This window comes from Trachypithecus francoisi, unplaced genomic scaffold, assembly GCF_009764315.1.
Source record: "Trachypithecus francoisi isolate TF-2019V2 unplaced genomic scaffold, Tfra_2.0 Lachesis_group3, whole genome shotgun sequence".
In the NCBI taxonomy this organism is placed as follows: domain Eukaryota; kingdom Metazoa; phylum Chordata; class Mammalia; order Primates; family Cercopithecidae; genus Trachypithecus; species Trachypithecus francoisi.
Window position 1 is genome coordinate 157,448,611 of NW_022681468.1, and position 17,619 is coordinate 157,466,229.

A 17,619-nucleotide genomic window follows, 5' to 3' on the forward strand; every position below is an offset into this window, starting at 1 on the left:
AAAGCAAGATGACTGTGGTCCGGTCCCTTCCCCTCCCCCAGGCACTGGCTGAGAGGAATCGTTGCTTACCTGTCCCATCTGTAGTCACTGCTATATTAGAAATGGTAGGGAGGGGACCAGAAAAGCCACAGTTGTAAAAGGATTGTGCCAGTTGCTTCCCCCATGATTTTTTTCTGTGCATAGGCCTATATCCATAGGCTACCATACCTCATCGTCTTGCATCATTTTGTATCACTTCTTGAAATTTCTTTCCATTGGGAAACTCTTGCTCTGTTTTCCCAATTAGATGTCTATTACTTAGAAGATTTTTTGATTTGGATGGTAGTTAAATGAGAATAAAAATTAAACCTAAGACCTTCTAATATTCTCTCTCATCCCAGAAACATACTGCTCTCTAATGCAGCTAAAGTTTATACCCTATACTAATTTATATTTATAATTTGGAGGTATTCAGACTAAAGTATCAGTGCAGTCATCAGAGCCTGTAGCCCTTGAATAGTTGAATCAATTTCTTTATCTCTAACATAGGATTCTACCTGTCTTCCAACCGACTCCACAAGAATGTCTTAAAGAGAAACGTAACAGTCATTCTGAAGGTACCTTTATTTAGGAAGCCCATGACTTAGAAGTGTAATAGATGACTGTTACTAAGACAAGCTAACTTGTCATTGGTAGCATATCTACTTTATACGAACCAGTCTCTTAATGTCCATAGTTTGGCCAGGTGGTGCAATTCCGTGAGTATTGATGTGAAGCGTAAGCAAAAGATAACACTAGTTTGATGGCACAAAAACAGAAGTTGTATTTTTTAGAATTGTACTTGAGAGAATCAGATCGCCTAATTTATGTGTATTCCCCACTCTGTTGTTCAGTCTTACCAAGAAAGGCCAGATTATGCACGCACTTGTTCTGTATAGCTGACTGTGTACCCCATGTGGATATTTGGTATACAGGTCGAGTATCCCTTACCTGAAATGCTTGAGACCAGAAACGTTTCAGATTTCAAATTTTCCAATTGAGCATTTCAAATCTGAAAATCCAAGACCTGAAATACCCCACTGAGCATTTCCTTTGAGCACTGTATCAGCGCTCAAAAAGTTTTGGATTTTGAAATACTTCGTATTTTGGAGTTTTTGAGTTTTGAATTTGGGATGCACGACCTGTATGTCATTGTCATGAAAGTAAATGTCTACTCATATCTATGGATTCTGCATTTGTTTGTTTGTTTCTGGTGGGGTGGAACAGTTGATTCAGACAGGCAAAGCTGTCTGACTGGTACTTTCAAATGTGAAACTTAAGCCAAAGAGCAAAATATCCACTCGATCCGGTATAGGTCTGAATGTGTTTGGTGTCTAGCAAAGGTGTAGATGTAGAAATTAATCATCTTCCTTTCAGACAGGGAAGGCTCCGTGGAAGAAGAGGGCTTCTGTGTTTCTCTTAATTTTGTAGCTATGCCAGACTCACTTGGCTGAGCAGACTTCCAGCACTTGTGGTCTATTCAGAACCATTTATTTTTATTTTTACTTTTGGCCGTGTCTGCCAAGCTCAGGCAGAAAGCTGAAGATATACAGTGTACAGATTTTCTGTAGATGTGAAAATCCCACTGGACCTGACAAGAATTCTTTCTCAGCCTGTCTGGCAGAACTTTTCTAGCTGAGTTGAGGGTATGATTTTCCCAGTGTAACAAATCTGTCTTCCTATTTTTGTCTCAATTCTTGTTCACAGAGGCAGGCTTTAAAAAAATTCACATATGTGAGGAATAATAATGATTTGTCTATACCGGCTTCACGTACAGGTTTCGATAGTATGGGCCTGCCTTTCCCCCTCTGGAAGGCATTGGGAGAGTTCCTTAGGCAATGTAATAGTACGCATGTGTGACATGCCCTAATCCTGGCGTGTGGCAGGGGTCTGGAAAGGCTTTGCCTTAAACTAGGCATGTCTAATAGGGTTTAACGCAACCTGCGAATTTGCCCCTGCACAAGGTCAGCTTGTAGGTCAGCCGAATGCTGCACAAATGGCATTCTCCTCCAGACTGTGATTCTACCTAGGAGAAGACCATGTGCTGCCAAGTTCAGCTGACTCTAGATAGGACTGAGATCAACGGAGGGCTTGCTAACATCCCCCAAAAACTGATTTTTAACAATTTGATGTAAAACATCTCTTGTTAACAAAGAAATGGTGATCTTGAGGTTTCTGAAGGAGCTTAGTGTAGGGGATGGTGACCAGCTGTTTTCTACCTTCCTTGAGAGCAGAAAAAGATTGTTCAAAATGGGAGCATGAGGAATTTGAGTCAAACATCAGGTACAATAGTTGACTGCCAAAAGTTTCTTAATACTAGAAAGTGGGCCGGGCGTGGTGGCTCAAGCCTGTAATCCCAGCACTTTGGGAGGCCGAGACGGGCAGATCACGAGGTCAGGAGATCGAGACCATCCTGGCTAACACAGTGAAACCCCGTCTCTACTAAAAAAAAAATACAAAAAACTAGCCGGGCGTGGTGGTGGGCGCCTGTAGTCCCAGCTACTCGGGAGGCTGAGGCAGGAGAATGGCGTAAACCCAGGAGGCGGAGCTTGCAGTGAGCTGAGATCCGGCCACTGCACTCCAGCCTGGGCGACAGAGCGAGACTCCGTCTAAAAAAAAAAAAAAATACTAGAAAGTGACTTTGAGGATTATTACATATCAAGTAATATGCATATGAGGACAAGGAAGAATGAAAAATGAGTATGATAAGGGGTCATAGACTAGGAATGGGATGCACAGTTTAATTTGTTTTTACGATTAGCTGAAGTAGTACTATGTTTTTTTTTTTTTTTTTTGAGACGGAGTCTCGCTCTGTCACCCAGGCTGGAGTGCAGTGGCCGGATCTCAGCTCACTGCAAGCTCCGCCTCCCGGGTTCCCACCATTCTCCTGCCTCAGCCTCCCGAGTAGCTGGGACCACAGGCGCCCGCCACCTCGCCCGGCTAGTTTTTTGTATTTTTTAGTAGAGACGGGGTTTCACGGTGTTCGCCAGGATGGTCTCGATCTCCTGACCTCGTGATCCGCCCGTCTCGGCCTCCCAAAGTGCTGGGATTACAGGCGTGAGCCACCGCGCCCGGCCAGTACTATGTTTTATTGTTTGAGAGAAAATGGCTATAAATGTGTGCATTATCTAAATGTAACCTTAATAATTTCTTAAAGTGTGCACATTCTTGTAAAGTAAGGTTTGTACTTAAATGCGTGGACTTCTTGGCCACCCCAAAGGCAGAGGGATAAATCAGATGAAATTTGTAGGTTTCTTCAGTGCGAAGTGTTAAATGACTCCGAAATCCAATTCAACCAGAGTAACAGTGGATAAGCAAAATTTTACAAAGACTTACACTCTCCAGTAAATGTTTTCTGAACTGTCTTTCCTGAACAGCCTGGAGTAGCCACTTTTCCCCCACCAGGAACCTACATGGAATAAAATCAAGTTGGGAGCTTAAAGCATAAATTCTATGTACTGGCTTCACGTAAACTTGGAAAATCATTATTTTGACATTCATATTATTGGTTACTGCAGCTTGAGTTTTTTCACAGGCTGCTTTTTATGTTACACAGGGGTAAGGCACTAACCTGTGGGCCAGGGGCTCTCGGGGAACCCTTCCTTTGTTATTTATCTAAGGCAGTCTAACTCCTTTTAATATGGTGAAACTGGATACTAATACAGTCAGGAATCCCACTAATGTCTAACAATCAAATGTGATAAACTGACCTCATGGTTTTGTGAAAACCTCTACTGCTGTTGGGTCCAAATGCCCAGAGGAACCTTTACCCTAGTGGCCATGAAGAATAGAAAGAGTCCTTTCTGTTTGGACACCCAGACCATGAATTACAGTGTCTTTTGGGGTTCATGTTCTGCAGAGCCTGTCATCTCTCAAGACTCCTTGATGGAGAGGTTTTATAAAAGTGAGATTTGGAAATCTCTTCAGAAAAGAAGAAGTGCCTTCAGAAAAAAGGCACTGGATGTAACATTCTTTTGGGAATGTGTTTGAGTTACCTGGAAAAAGATTATGCTAGAAACAGCCACCTTTTTCAAACCTCCTTTTTAAATAAGAGAGTTGGCATTTTCAAGGATCGTGTACCTAAGAATATTTACAAACTCTTTTAAGTTACTGATCCTATGCTGCTGTATCAGTTATTTACATATGTTTGCCCTCTTTAAACTAGTCTTTGAACTCCAGTAAACAGACACACACACACACACACACACACACACTTTTTATTTTGTTTGCAGTAGACATAGGAATTTGCATATTGTGAGGACTGTTGGACTGTCTGCCTTTCAGCATTGGTACAATGATAAGTAAGGGCAGGCCTAGAAATAGAAGGCTGAAAGCTGATCTCCTGACTTTTCTCTTAAAAACTGGTTTGCTAGATTGTGATGTTGATCCCATTCCACAGCTGGCCAAGGGGTCATTCATGAAAGCTCAGCAGGCAAAGGTTGAAAACTAGAGGGAAGGACTGTTGTAGTTTATGGCTACAGTTCTCAGTTTTTGTATTTCTACTTAGATTGTGATATTGTTGGGAATCTTTTCCTTAGACCAAATAACTGAAAAATTGTCAAAATAGCACAGAATGCTAGTGTCAAACAGAAGCTTACAGAGTGGGTTGGTGCTTAATAATTAGATTTTTAAGTTAATAATCAGTTTCTTGTAACTTTTGTATTTGAAATCTGTGGTTATGTAAATATATATATTAAATTTCCTGCCATAAGAAGAACAGAATATTAAGTATCTCACAATTTCAGGCAATTTATGATTCTAAAAATTTTCCAGATTATCACTGTGATCACCAGTCCACAGCGTTCAGTAAATAAATACATAGATATGGAAGGTGTAATTCATTGAATTCGATTTCTTTCAAGCACAGTATAAGAGATGTCAATGGATTTGGGAGAATAAATACCCAGTATTAGTTTATCTTCATATAGTTTTTCTCTTCCAAGGGGAATTTTTGAAATTCACTTTTTCTGTCTAAAAGTTAGCTTACTAATAATGCATATAATCCAATAAAAGAAAAGCCAGGGAAATTTTCAGTTAAAGACGGTTCAACGTAAATTGCGTTCTGGTTATTTGAAACTTAACAAGGATTCTAAAGAAAGTATTCAGAAAGCAAAGTAATAATATTGGTTGATAACACATTAAAAAAACAAATTTTGTCATGTTCCACATCTTTGTTCTCACTTTTTCTTGTTCTCTTCTTCAGTTTTCTTCACTCTTGTCTTTTTTTCCCCTTAATATTTTCTTCCTCACTACTCTACAATACATTCTTCAGTAATGGGTATATATCTGGGTAAGGAGGTTGTAAGATTTGATAATGAACATAAAAAATGAATTACCATAACAATTCGGTTAGCTGTGCTTCTTGTTTTAATGCCCCAGCAGTGAGATAGCTATACATACTTTATAGGACTCTTGAGCCTGAAGTATTGTTATCTCTCTGGAAGTCCACAGGGGGCCACTAAAGGAATAAAGGTTTACAATACTGCAATGCTCACTGCCCCCAGAGCACAACTGTCCATTTGGATTGGCTGATGTGCGGAAGAACACAATACCAGTGCTTAGTGGAGGTGTAGTAAAAGGTCGTTCTGTTCCCTCTTCTTCCCTTTGAAATGACTTTTATATACAGCAGGTTCTTTGTAAATCTTTTTTCTTCTTATTTAGCTAAGTCCTTATTTAAGTGTGTTTGCATTATACCAGCCTAGTAGATCTAGTAATTGGAAAATATAGCAAAAACAATATAAAGACAATTCATAAGATGTGACTAATAAAAATCATTACAAATGCAAAACAAAATCATGAAAACACATTTCACCTATTTTTCAGCCAACAGTTTTAAAATTGGTAATACCTAAAGTGGGTATGGGAACAGAAAAACAGTCACCCTCAAATACTTGGCAGAGTAAGTCTAATAAACAATTCTGAAATATTTACCAAATTTTCAAATGGGCACATTATTTGAATGATTTCTATGAGTCCTATGAAAATACAAACTTGCATGATTAAGGATGTATCTGCATGCTTGTTCATTGTAGCGTTCTTAACAATTGACAAAATTTGAAACATTTATTCAGAGTCTCTCTCTGTCACCCAGGCTGGAGAGCAGTGGCTTGATCTCAGCTCACTGCAACTTCCACGTCCTGGGTTCAAGCAATTCTCATGCCTCAGCCTCCCGAGTAGCTGCAGTTACAGGTGTGTGCCACCACACCCCCCTAGTTTTTGTATTTTTAGTAGAGTTGGGGTTTCATCATGTTGACCAGGCTGGTCCCGAACTCGTGGCCTCAAATGATCCACCCACCTCAACCTCTCAAAGTGCTGGGATTACAGGTGTGAGCCACAGTGCGTGGCCAAAATTTGGATGATTTCGAATTGTCTTTTGGGGGGGAATACTTAAATGAGTATTCTAAAAACATCAGTTTTTAGAAATGGCTCTGCCTGTGCTGACAAGGAAGATGTCAGTAATGTATTTCTACATGAAAAAAAAAGTTAGTGAAAAAAAATCGTGCAATAAAATGTATACTTTTTCTCTCTTTTAGTCTTCAAGTTTCCTTTCTCCTCCTACTTCCAACACTTTCTCCTCACACCCTGCTAGCCCAATTTCTAACCAGTCTCAGAAAGATCTAAGTATATACCAGAGTCTTGGGTTGTACTGAACCATTTCTTTGTGTGTTCACGGGTCCAATGTGTTATTTTCCTCCATTTGTTTCCTTTCAGTTACTTTGCATATCTTGACTTAAGGAAGATCTTTTAAAACACATGTTTCTTCTACTCTTTTTCTCGTTATTCTTCCTTCATTTCTAATTCTTTTCCTTGTAGTTTGTTTAGTACTGTCCTCCAATTATGAAGGAGAAGGCAGCCCCCTTTCAGTGAAGCCTGACTCAGTCTCAGATCAGTCTGCTCTTACTTTCACTACCAACATGGCCATATGAGCCACTTTGTGACTGGGAACACTTTGGTGGAACCCAACCACTTTTATCTTCTCTCTCTATCCATGGATGATATGGCATTTGCCTCTCAGAAACTAAAAGTGGGAAAGGGGGAGGTAATGTCATCAAGCTAGAACAGAAAATAGCGGATCCTTGTTGCCCCATGGAGACGCCAGTTTAATGATACATGAACCAATTCCCTTTGTGAGAAATTCAGAAATTAGTTAAGAGGCTCCTACACCCCAGGTGAGCATGAAACCAGTTGTATTGAAGCTAATAGGAAAATTCATGGCACTCACTCATCTGACTGCCTCCCTGGCACAATACATTGATTTAGAGAAAACTACTTCCTGCCTCTCCTTCAGGAGGGGGAGAAAAGACTGGATCTTATGTCTAATGTTTAGACTTTTGGGGAGGTACTTGAAAGACCAATTTCTGTTGTGTCTGAATCTAAGAGCTAACAGGGAAAGATGCCAGCTTGGGAACCACTGAGAAGAAAGATGATGGTATGAATTAGTGTGCATTCATTGCAATTGCCCCCCACCCTTGCTCGGGGCAGAGTAAGTGAGAGTAAACCTCCAAATCCTGGCTTCTCCTTGGAGAAGGAAGAAGTCGGAGCATCCGTCCAATGCTCTGGCTTTTCAGAGGGCCGCCCAAGAGACTGATTTCTGTCTTGCCCGACTTGGAGTGCTGATGGGACGCAGCATACTCTAGATACCTGGAGACTGCTGAGAACAAAAAGCTAGGTGGCCTGCAGTACAGTAGACAAGAGACCCATACAGCTCAGCAGCTTCTCCCACAGAGATTGTGGGGAAAGAAGAGTGGAGCTTGTGTCTATTGTTTCACCTTTTCACAGTGTTGTCCAAGGAACTGTTTTTTCTTCTTCCTCTGCTTCCTCCTCCTCTTTCTCTTCTTCATCTTCATCATCATCTTCTTCTTCCTTTCCTTTCCTTCCTTATTCTCTTTCTCCTCCTCCTTCTCCTTTTCCTCCCACTCCCCCTCCTCTTTTCTCCTTTCTCCATGTCCTTCTTTGACTCTGTGTGTTCATGGAACTTGATATACTCTAGATGTTTGGGGGCAGATGAGAACAAAAATGAACGGGACAGCTTACACCACCTCCAGAGAGCCTACAGGACCATAGACAGACACTAGAGAGAGCAGGGATTATGAGCTCCTGAAAAAGCAAAATCCCTCTAATTGAGAATTCACATACATAAATCCAGAGAACATTTATCTACAGAAAAGAGTTGAGAATCCCCCAAAGACGTTAGCTGGGCTGATGGGCAAAGGTCTTTCACTGTATGAATTCAGTCTGTAAAGAATGGGAATGGTGACTCCTTTTGAAATCCCAACACAAAGTAGCAAAGCACACAAAGAAACGGGAGCGTGGACCAACCAATGGGACAAAAAAAATCGAATCAACCAGCGCTAAAGACACAGCTGTATGTGAATTACTTGGCAAATAATTCAAAATAAATGTCGTAAAGATGCTCAGTGAGCTCAGGAAAAGACACATGAACAAAATGACAGCGTCAACAGAGAAAATATTGTAAAGAACCAAAAAAACATTGGAGCTAAAGAATACAGTCACCAAATTGAAAAACTCACTAGTGGGGTTCAATAGCAGACTTAATGAAGCAGAAGGAGGAATCACATAAATCAGAGAGGTCATTTGAAATGATCTATTTAGAGAAGCAAAAAGAAAAAAATGAAGAGGAGGCTGGGTGCAGTGGCTCACAGCTGTAATCCCAGCATTTTGGGAGGCTGAGGTGGGCAGATCACGAGGTCAGGAGTTCAAGGCCAACATGGCAAAACCTTATCTCTACTAAAAATACAAAAATTACCTGGGTGTGGTGGTGCATGCCTGTAATCCCAGCTACTCAGGAGGCTGAGGCAGGCGAATCGCTTGAATCCGGGAGGTGGAGGTTGCAGTGAGCCAATATCATGCCATTGCACTCCAGCCTGGGTAACAGAGCAAGACTCTGTCTCCAAAAAAAAAAAAAAAAAGAGGGAAGAAAGTCTAAGGGACGTATGAAACACCATCAAGCAGATCAGTATACACATTATGAGAATTACAGAAGGAGAAGGTAGAAAGGGAGGAAAGTATATTGGAAGAAATAATGGTCAAATATCTGGGGAAAGAAAGAAACATTCAGATTCAAGAAGCCCAGTGGATCCCAGTTAGGAGAACTCAGAAGACCACACTGAGCACATTGTTACCAAATTATCAGAAGTTAAAGACAAAAAGAGAATTTTGAAGGCAGGAGGAGAAAAGCAACTCATAAAGGGCACCTCAACAAGACTGTCGGAAGATTTCTCAACATGAACTTGCAGGCCAGAAGGACGTAGGGTAATATATTGAAAGCAATGAAAGAAAATTACCAAGTAAGAATACTGTATCTAGGAAAACTCTTTTGGTTGGGTGTGGTGGCTCACACCTGCAATCCCAGCACTTTGGGAGGCTAAGGCAGGCAGCTCACAAGGTCAGGAGTTCGAGATCAGCCTGGCCAACATGGTGAAACCCTAAAATACAAAAAATTAGCCAGGCATGGTGGTGCGTGCCTGTAATCTCAGGTACTCGGGAGGCTGAGGTAGGAGAATCGCTTGAACCCAGGAGGCAGAGGTTGTGGTGTGTGAAGATCATGCCATTGTACTCCAGCCTGGGCGAAAGAGCAAGACTCTGTCTCAAAAACAAAGAAAAGAAAAACTGTCTTTCAGCCAGACACAGCGGCTCACGCCTGTAATCCCAGCATTTTGGGAGGCCAGGGCAGGTAGATCATCTGAGGTCAGGAGTTTGAGACCAGCCTGGTCAATATGGTGAAACCCCGTCTGTACAAAAAATACAAAAATTAGCCCGGTATGGCAGGGGACACCTATAATCCCAGCTACATGGGAGGCTGAGGCAAGAGAATCGCTTGAACCTGGGAGGTGGAGGTTGCAGTGAGCCAAGATTGTGCTATTGCACTCCAGCCTGGGCGACAGAGTGAGACTCAGTCTCCAAAAAAGAAAAAGAAAAGAAAAACTGTTTTTCAAAACCAAAAGAGAAATAGATGTTCCTAGATAAATAAAAGATAAAAGTGTAAGAGTGTTCACGACCACTAGACTTAAAAGAAATGATAACAGGAGGCTTTTAAAGTTGAAATGAAAGCTCGTGACATAGTAACACAAACCATATGAAACTGCAAAACTTATAGATAAAGGTATATATACAGACAAATACAATATACTATAATGATGTGGATAAATCACTTTTAACTCTGGTATAGAATTTATACCTGCTAGATATTAAAAACAAATGTAATTATGAAAATATGTCAATCGATACACAATAGAAAAAGTGTAATTTGTTATATCAGTTACATAAAGTATGGGAGTGGAGAAGTAAGAGTAGAATTTGTAGATGTGATTGAAATTAGCTTAAAATAGATTATCATAACTGTAAAATGTTTTATGTAAGTCTCATGGTAACAACAAAGAAAATGCCTGTAGAAGATACAACAACAAAAAGAGAAAAGAATCAAAGTAAGTAGCTATAAGAAACAGAACACAAAAGAAGTCATCAATATAGAAAAAGACAAAACTACAAAAGCTACAAAACAATTAACAAATTAGCTATAATAAGTTCCTGACTCTCAGTAGTTACTCTAAATTCAAATAGAGAAAATTTCTCAGTCAACAGACATAAAATTGCTAAATTGATTTTTTTAAAAAAATGGAACTATATGCTGTCTATAATAGTCTTATTTGAGACTCAAAGACACACATAGGCCAAAAGTGAAAAGGGATGGAAAAAGATATTCTGAGAGTTAATTAAAAAACAAAACAAACAAACAAAAAAAAACTGACATCCTTAGCTAAACTGAAAACAATTCAAAAGACAGCAGGGTGGCTATAGTTAAAGTCAAAAACTCTAATAAAAGACAAAGAAGGACATTATTTAATGATAAAAGGGTCAATTCACCAGGAGGATATAACAGTTATAAGTATATGTGCACCCCACATACGAGCCAAATATATGAAGCACATTTTTACAGAGCTAAAGGGAGAAATGGCAACAAAACAATGGGAAATGTCAATAACTCACTTTTGATAAATGATGTTACAAGACAGATAAACAATAAGGAAACAGAGGACTTGAGCAATACTGTGTACCAAATGGACATAATGGAAATAAACAGACCATTCCACCCAACAGGAATTGGGTTTAAGAAGAAACACATTCTTCTTAAGCGCACATTCTCCAGGATAAGTCACACGTTATGTCAGAAAACAAGCCTTAACACATTTTTACAGATTGGAATTATACCAAGTATCTTTTCTGACCACAATGGCATGAAACTAGAAATAATAGCAGGAGGAAAACTGGAAACTTTATACATACAGGGAAATTAAACAGCACACTTTTGAACAGCCAGTGAGTCAAAGAAGAAACCAAAAGGGAAATTGGAAAATATCTTGCCACAAACAAAAACAAAAGTACAACATACCAAAACATATGGGACGCAACAAAAGCAGTACTAAGAGTAAGGTTTTAGGGTGAACACCTCTGTTTAAAAATATTTCAAATAAACAACCTAACTCTTCACCTCATGGAACTAGAAAAAGGATAAACTAAGCCCAAAGTTAAAAGAAGAAATGATATAAGGATTTCAGCAGAAATAAGCAAAATAGAGCATAGAAAAACAATAGGAAAATAGTCAACAAAACAGAGTTGGTGTTTTGAAAAGATCAACAAAATTGACAAATCACTAGCTAAACTAAGGAAAGAAGAGAAAAGTATATAAAAAATGAAAGAGAAGACATTACAACTGATGCCACAGAAATAGAAGGTTTGTAAGAACCTATTATGAACAATTACATGCCAAAAAATTGGATAACCTAGGAGAAATCAATTCCTAGAAATGAACAACCTACCAGGAGTGACATGATGAAGTGGAAAATGTGAACAGACCTATAACAAGTAAGGAGATTGAATTAGTAATCAAAAACCTCCAGAGAAAAGTCCAGAACCAGATGGGTTCAGTGGAGAATTCTACCAAACATTTAAAGAATAATTAACAGAGAAGCAGTGCTGCTCAAACTCTTCCCAAAAATTGAAGAGGTAACCCTTCCGAATTCATTTTATGAGAACAGCATTACTCTGATAGCAAAGACATTACAAGAAAAGAAAACTACAGGCCATTATCTCTTACAAATACAGATGTTAACATTCTCAACAAAATACTAGTGAACGTAATTTTTTTTTTTTTTTTTTTTTGAGATAGAGTCTCGTTCTGTTGCCCAGGTTGGAGTGCAGTGGCACAGTCTCAGCTCACTGCAACCTCGGCCTCCTGGGTTCAAGGGATTCTCCTGCCTCAGCCTCCCAAGTAGCTGGGACTACCAGGCACGTGCCTCCATGCCCAGCTAATTTTTTGTATTTTTAGTAGAGATGGGGTTTCACCATGTTGGCCAGACTGGTCTCTAACTCCTGACCTCAAGTGATCCACCCGCCTTGGCCTCCCAAAGTGCTGGGATTACAGGCGTGAGCCACTGCGCCTGGTCTAGTAAACGTAATTAAATAGCACATTAAAAGGATCATATACCATCACCAAATGTCAGTTATCTCTGGAATGCAGGGATGGTTCAACATATGAATATTAATGATATTACATTAAAAGAACAAAGGATAAAAATATTTTGATACATGCAGAAAAAGCATTTGAAAAAACTCAACACTGTTTTCTGATAAAAACTGATCAGACTGGGATTAGAGGGAAATTACCTAAAGAAGGAAATATTCTTTAGAAGGAATAGAAAGAAATAAAGACCATACACTAAAAGCTCAAAGCTAATATTGTACTCAAGGTTGAAAACCTAAAAGCATTTTCACTAAGATCAGCAACAAGACAACGATGCTTACTCATGCTGCTTTATTCAACATAGTACTGAAAGTCATAGAGCCATTAGTCAAGAGAAAGGCATCAAAGTTGGAAATAGTAAGATTATCAATGTTCACAGATATGATCTTAAATGTAGAAAACCCTAAGGATTCCCCCCAAAAAGTAAACTGTCAAGAACTACCAAAAACATTCAGCAAACTTGCAGGATTCCAAATCAACAAACAAAAATTAGTTGTGTTCTTGTACACACAAAAATATTAATTACTTGGAAGGGAAATTAAGAAAACAATTTCGTTTAAAATAAAATCCAAAAATTTGAAATACTTAGGAATAAACTGAAAAAGGTGTAAAAGACTAGTACAGACTAGTTTTGAAAACTACAAAACATTGCTTACAAAAATTTAGGAAGACACAAATAACTGTAAAGACATCTCATATTTATGGATTGAAAGAATTAATATTATTGAATGTCTTTATTCCCCAAGGCAATGTACAGATTCAATGCAGTTCCTCTTAAAATCTCAGTGGCAGCTTTGCAGAAATAGGAAAAAACAGTCCTAAAATTTGTATGGAACCACAGAAGACCCTGAGTAACCAAAACAACCATGAGAAAGAACAAATCCAGGGGACTCTCACTTTCTGAATTCAAAACAAATTGCCAAGCTGCAGTAATCAAAACAGTATGGTACTGGCATATATACAGACATTATAGGCCGATAGAACAGAGTAGAGAACCCAGAAATAAACCCAAGCAGATATAGGCAAATGTTCTTTGACAAGGGTGCCAAGACTCTACAATGGGGAAAGAATAAATGGTGCTGGGAGAACTGGCTATCCACACACAAAATAATGAAATTGGATCCTTATCTTGGAACATATGTAAAAATCAACTCAGATTAGAAACTTAAATGGGATACTTGAAACTATGAAACTTTAAAAAAAAAATAGAGAAAACCCTATAAAATTGATTTTGGCAATTATTTCCTGGATATAACATAAAAAGCACAGATCAAAAAAAAAAGAAAAAATAACAGATGCACAAAGGGGACTATGTCAAGTGAAAAAGCTTCTGCTCAGCAAAGGAAACAATCAGCAGAGTGAAAAGGCAACTTACAGAATGGGAGAAAATATTTGCAAACCATTTATCTGATAAAAATGCGCTAAAGACTCACCCAGACATTTCTCCAAAGAAGGTATACAAATGGCCAACAGGTATAGAAAAAGATACTGAACATCACTAATCACCAGGGAAATGCAAATCAAAATCACAATGAGATAACCCCTCACACCTGTCAGAATGGCCACTGTCAAACCGAAAAACACCAAGTGGTGTTGAGGATGTGGACAAATTGGAACCTTTGTGCACTGTTGGTGGAAATGTAAAATGGTGTAGTCACTATGGAAAACAGTATGAAGTTCTTCAAAAATTTAAAAATAGACCCGGTGCAGTGACTCACGCCTGTAATCCCAGCGCTTTGGGAGGCCAAGGCGGGCAGATCACGAGGTCAGGAGATCAAGACCATCCTGGCTAACACAGTGAAACCCTGTCTCTACTAAAACTACAAAAAATTAGCCGGGCCTGGTGGCGGCACCTGTAGTCCCAGCTACTCAGAAGGCTGAGGCGGGAGAATGGCATGAACCTGGGAGGCGGAGCTTGCAGTGAGCCGAGATGGAGCCACTGCACTCCAGCCTGGATGACAGAGCGAGACTCCATCTCAAAAAAAAAAAAAAAATTTTTTTTTAAATAGAACTACCATATGATCCATTAATCTTTCTTCTGGATATTTATCGAAAAGAATTGAAGTCAGTGTATTGGAAAGCTATTCCCATGTTTGTTGCAGCATTATTCACAATAGCAAAGAGATGGAGACAACCTAAATGTCCATTGATGGGTGAATGGATAAAGGAAATGTGGTATGTACATACAATGGAATATTACTTGACCACACACACACACACAAAAGGAAATCTTGCCATTTGCTACAACATAAATTGACCTAAGGACATCATGCTAAGTGAAAATAATCTAGTCACAAAAAGATAAATGCTGCGTGATTCCACTTATATGCAGTATCCATGGTGGTCAAACTCAAAGGAACAGAAAGTAGAATGATGGTTCCCAGGGGCTGGAACAACGGCGAATTGGAAATTTGCTATTCTGTGGGTATAAAATTTCAGTTATACAAGGTGAAAAAGTTCTAGAAATCTGCTGTACAACATTGTGCTGGAAGTTTTGTTAATAGGGTCCATTTCGTGGTATGCAGTTTCCATAAAAATAAAAGAAATTGGTGTTAAAACTTCAAAGCCATGGAAGAAAAAAGAGAGAGAGACTGAGAGGATTTAGGACATACCATTCTGTGCCCATTGTGTCCTTACCATTTTAGTTGGTTTTGAGAAACCTGGTGGTTTTTCACAAGAGTGGCTACATGGAACATAAACATGGAAGGATATTTTTCAAAATCTACTCAAAAGTAGACGGAGAATTTGGTACAGGTAGGTAAGAGGATACAGATGCTCCAACTTCACCACTGATTAGCTGTCCCCCAGCCTTTTTTTTAGGAAATCAGCATCAGATTTCCAAACAAACAAAACCCTCTGAAGACATTAGTCCCAGTAAAGGTAACGCTCACCAAATACCTGGTTGTGCCGAGTCATTCGACAGAATTCCAAGCATGGCTTATGGTGATAACATCCTTTCCACTGTTCAGCCTGATTGTATAATGGGGTGGGGGGTAGATTTACCTGATTTCACTCAGGGACAGACAGAATCAATATCTTTCTTGCTGTTTTACTCTCTCATGATCTCTCTCCTGCTTGCTTTTAATTAGCTAACAGAGAAACGTGCATTTGTACATTATGCTTGTAGGCGGAATATTACTGGTAGTTTTCGGAGCCCTAACTGGATAGCTTGGTGCATGTTCATTTGAAGAAACTTTTTCAACCCAGCTGTGATCTTGTCATGAATTTGATCCTGTTCCTGTGTCCTTGTCATTGATGTGTATGCCATGGTTGTGGTTGTATCAGTCACCATCCTGGACACTTAAGAATAAATCTAGTCAATTCGCAAAACGTTTCTCTTTTTGAATTTGCACTCCAGTTAGTTTAGGTGATGCTTTTATTTGCCTTTTTGACTCTTTACAGCAGACTTCTTAGGACTTGATCTGTCTCAGTCGCCTCCATATCCCCAGAATACAAAGCAATACAACGTAACATGCACAGTAAATATTTTTTGAATGGGTGCATGGCTGAATAGTTACTTAAAACTAAATTGACTTTTCTTAATTTTTTTATCGGATGAAAAAATCATTTGACTTTGAATTTGGATTCTCTAAGAAAAAGCCAGAAATTGCATTTTTAAGGAAGATATTTTGTATGCTTAATTGCCTTTTTTGTTTTTTTGCTTTTGTTTTCATATTTAAAAATACTGAATACCCTCTCTATTTCTCTTTAAAACTCCTAAAATTCTCTATGCCCCAAGAATCTTTCTCTCTAAGGCGAATGTTGAAATGCTTAAAAATATTGGCTGAAAAATGAGATTTTTCCCCCTTACATTTTGATTAATATTTAGTATTTACTATATTTTAGGTCTAATCGTTATATGAAAGTAGCCATTCTGAACAGGTAAAGGAAAAAAGTGTCTGGCAATAATTGATTCAAGATCGATCAATCAATAGGTAGTTAGACAATTAGGCAGTTAGATCATCTTTATTGGAATAAACTGTTGTTATCCCTTATTTTTCAACCAGCAAGCAACTCAGCTATTACAGTAATAATACAAGTGCAGATGTTTGTTACTGTTTAGTCTTGTGTCTTCACAGTAGTTTGGCAATTCTGTAAGTACCTAGGTGGGAAGGAAAGCACAGCTGTTCAGCCTAGTTTGTATTTTAACCAGCAAAGCACCTTAAAAACATTTGTAAGATTTGTGTTTTGTGGGTGCTTCTCTCTTATTTTTGTAGCCCTGCCACATGAGAGAAAAGAGTTTTTTTCCCTTAGTGGCAGCTGCGTGATAAGTTGTTAGGGAGCTGATTTAGTTTACTAGTTGTGGAGAAACACAAAACTGTGTAGACTTCTCCATGGAATATTCGTAAAGGTTGAAATAACTGGCAGTGAGGTATGTGGAGTGTCTATGAAGGTTGTAAAAATACATATTATTATAAAAAATAATTTTAAGGCCAAGTGTGGTGGCTCACACTTGTAATCCCAATACTTTGGGAGACCAAGGTGGGTGGATGGCTTGGGCCCAGGAGTTTGAGAGCAGCATTGGCAGTATAGTGAGACCTCACCTCTGTAAAACATCAAAAAAATAAAAATTAGCCTAGCATGGTGGCCTGCACCTATCCAGTCTTTGCTGTTCATGAGGCTAGAGCACAAGGATCACTTGAGCCCAGGAGTTCAGAATTACAGTGAGCTGTGATTGCATCACTATACTCCAGCCTGTGTGTGACTGCACTGGATACTATCTCAAAAATTAATTAATTTAAAATTATAGCTTTGTGTGCAAGGTGTTATATTGTTTATATTAATAATTAATAACAAATGGGAAGTAACCTCTCTGAAACAGAAAAAACTTTAAATATATGTCAAGAACTATATTAGGTGCTTTGCATATAGTCATTTAATTTCTAAAATAAATGTATAGGCCAGGTGTAATGACTAATGTCTGTAACCGCAGCAGTTTGGAAGGCTGAAATGGAAGAATCATTCGACTTTAGGGTTTGGGATCAGATCAGCCTGGGCAACAAAGTTTTTATAGAGACCCTGTCTCTATAAAAAAATTTAATAATGAGCTGAGTGTGGTG

The 17,619-nt window shown here is 38.9% G+C and overlaps 1 protein-coding gene across 2 annotated transcripts in view; it reads left to right on the forward strand.

Annotated features, from left to right (window-relative positions):
• FMN1 (formin 1) overlaps window positions 1–17,619 on the forward strand; it is a 425,302-nt gene that overhangs the window by 243,882 nt on the left and 163,801 nt on the right. The window lies entirely within an intron of this gene.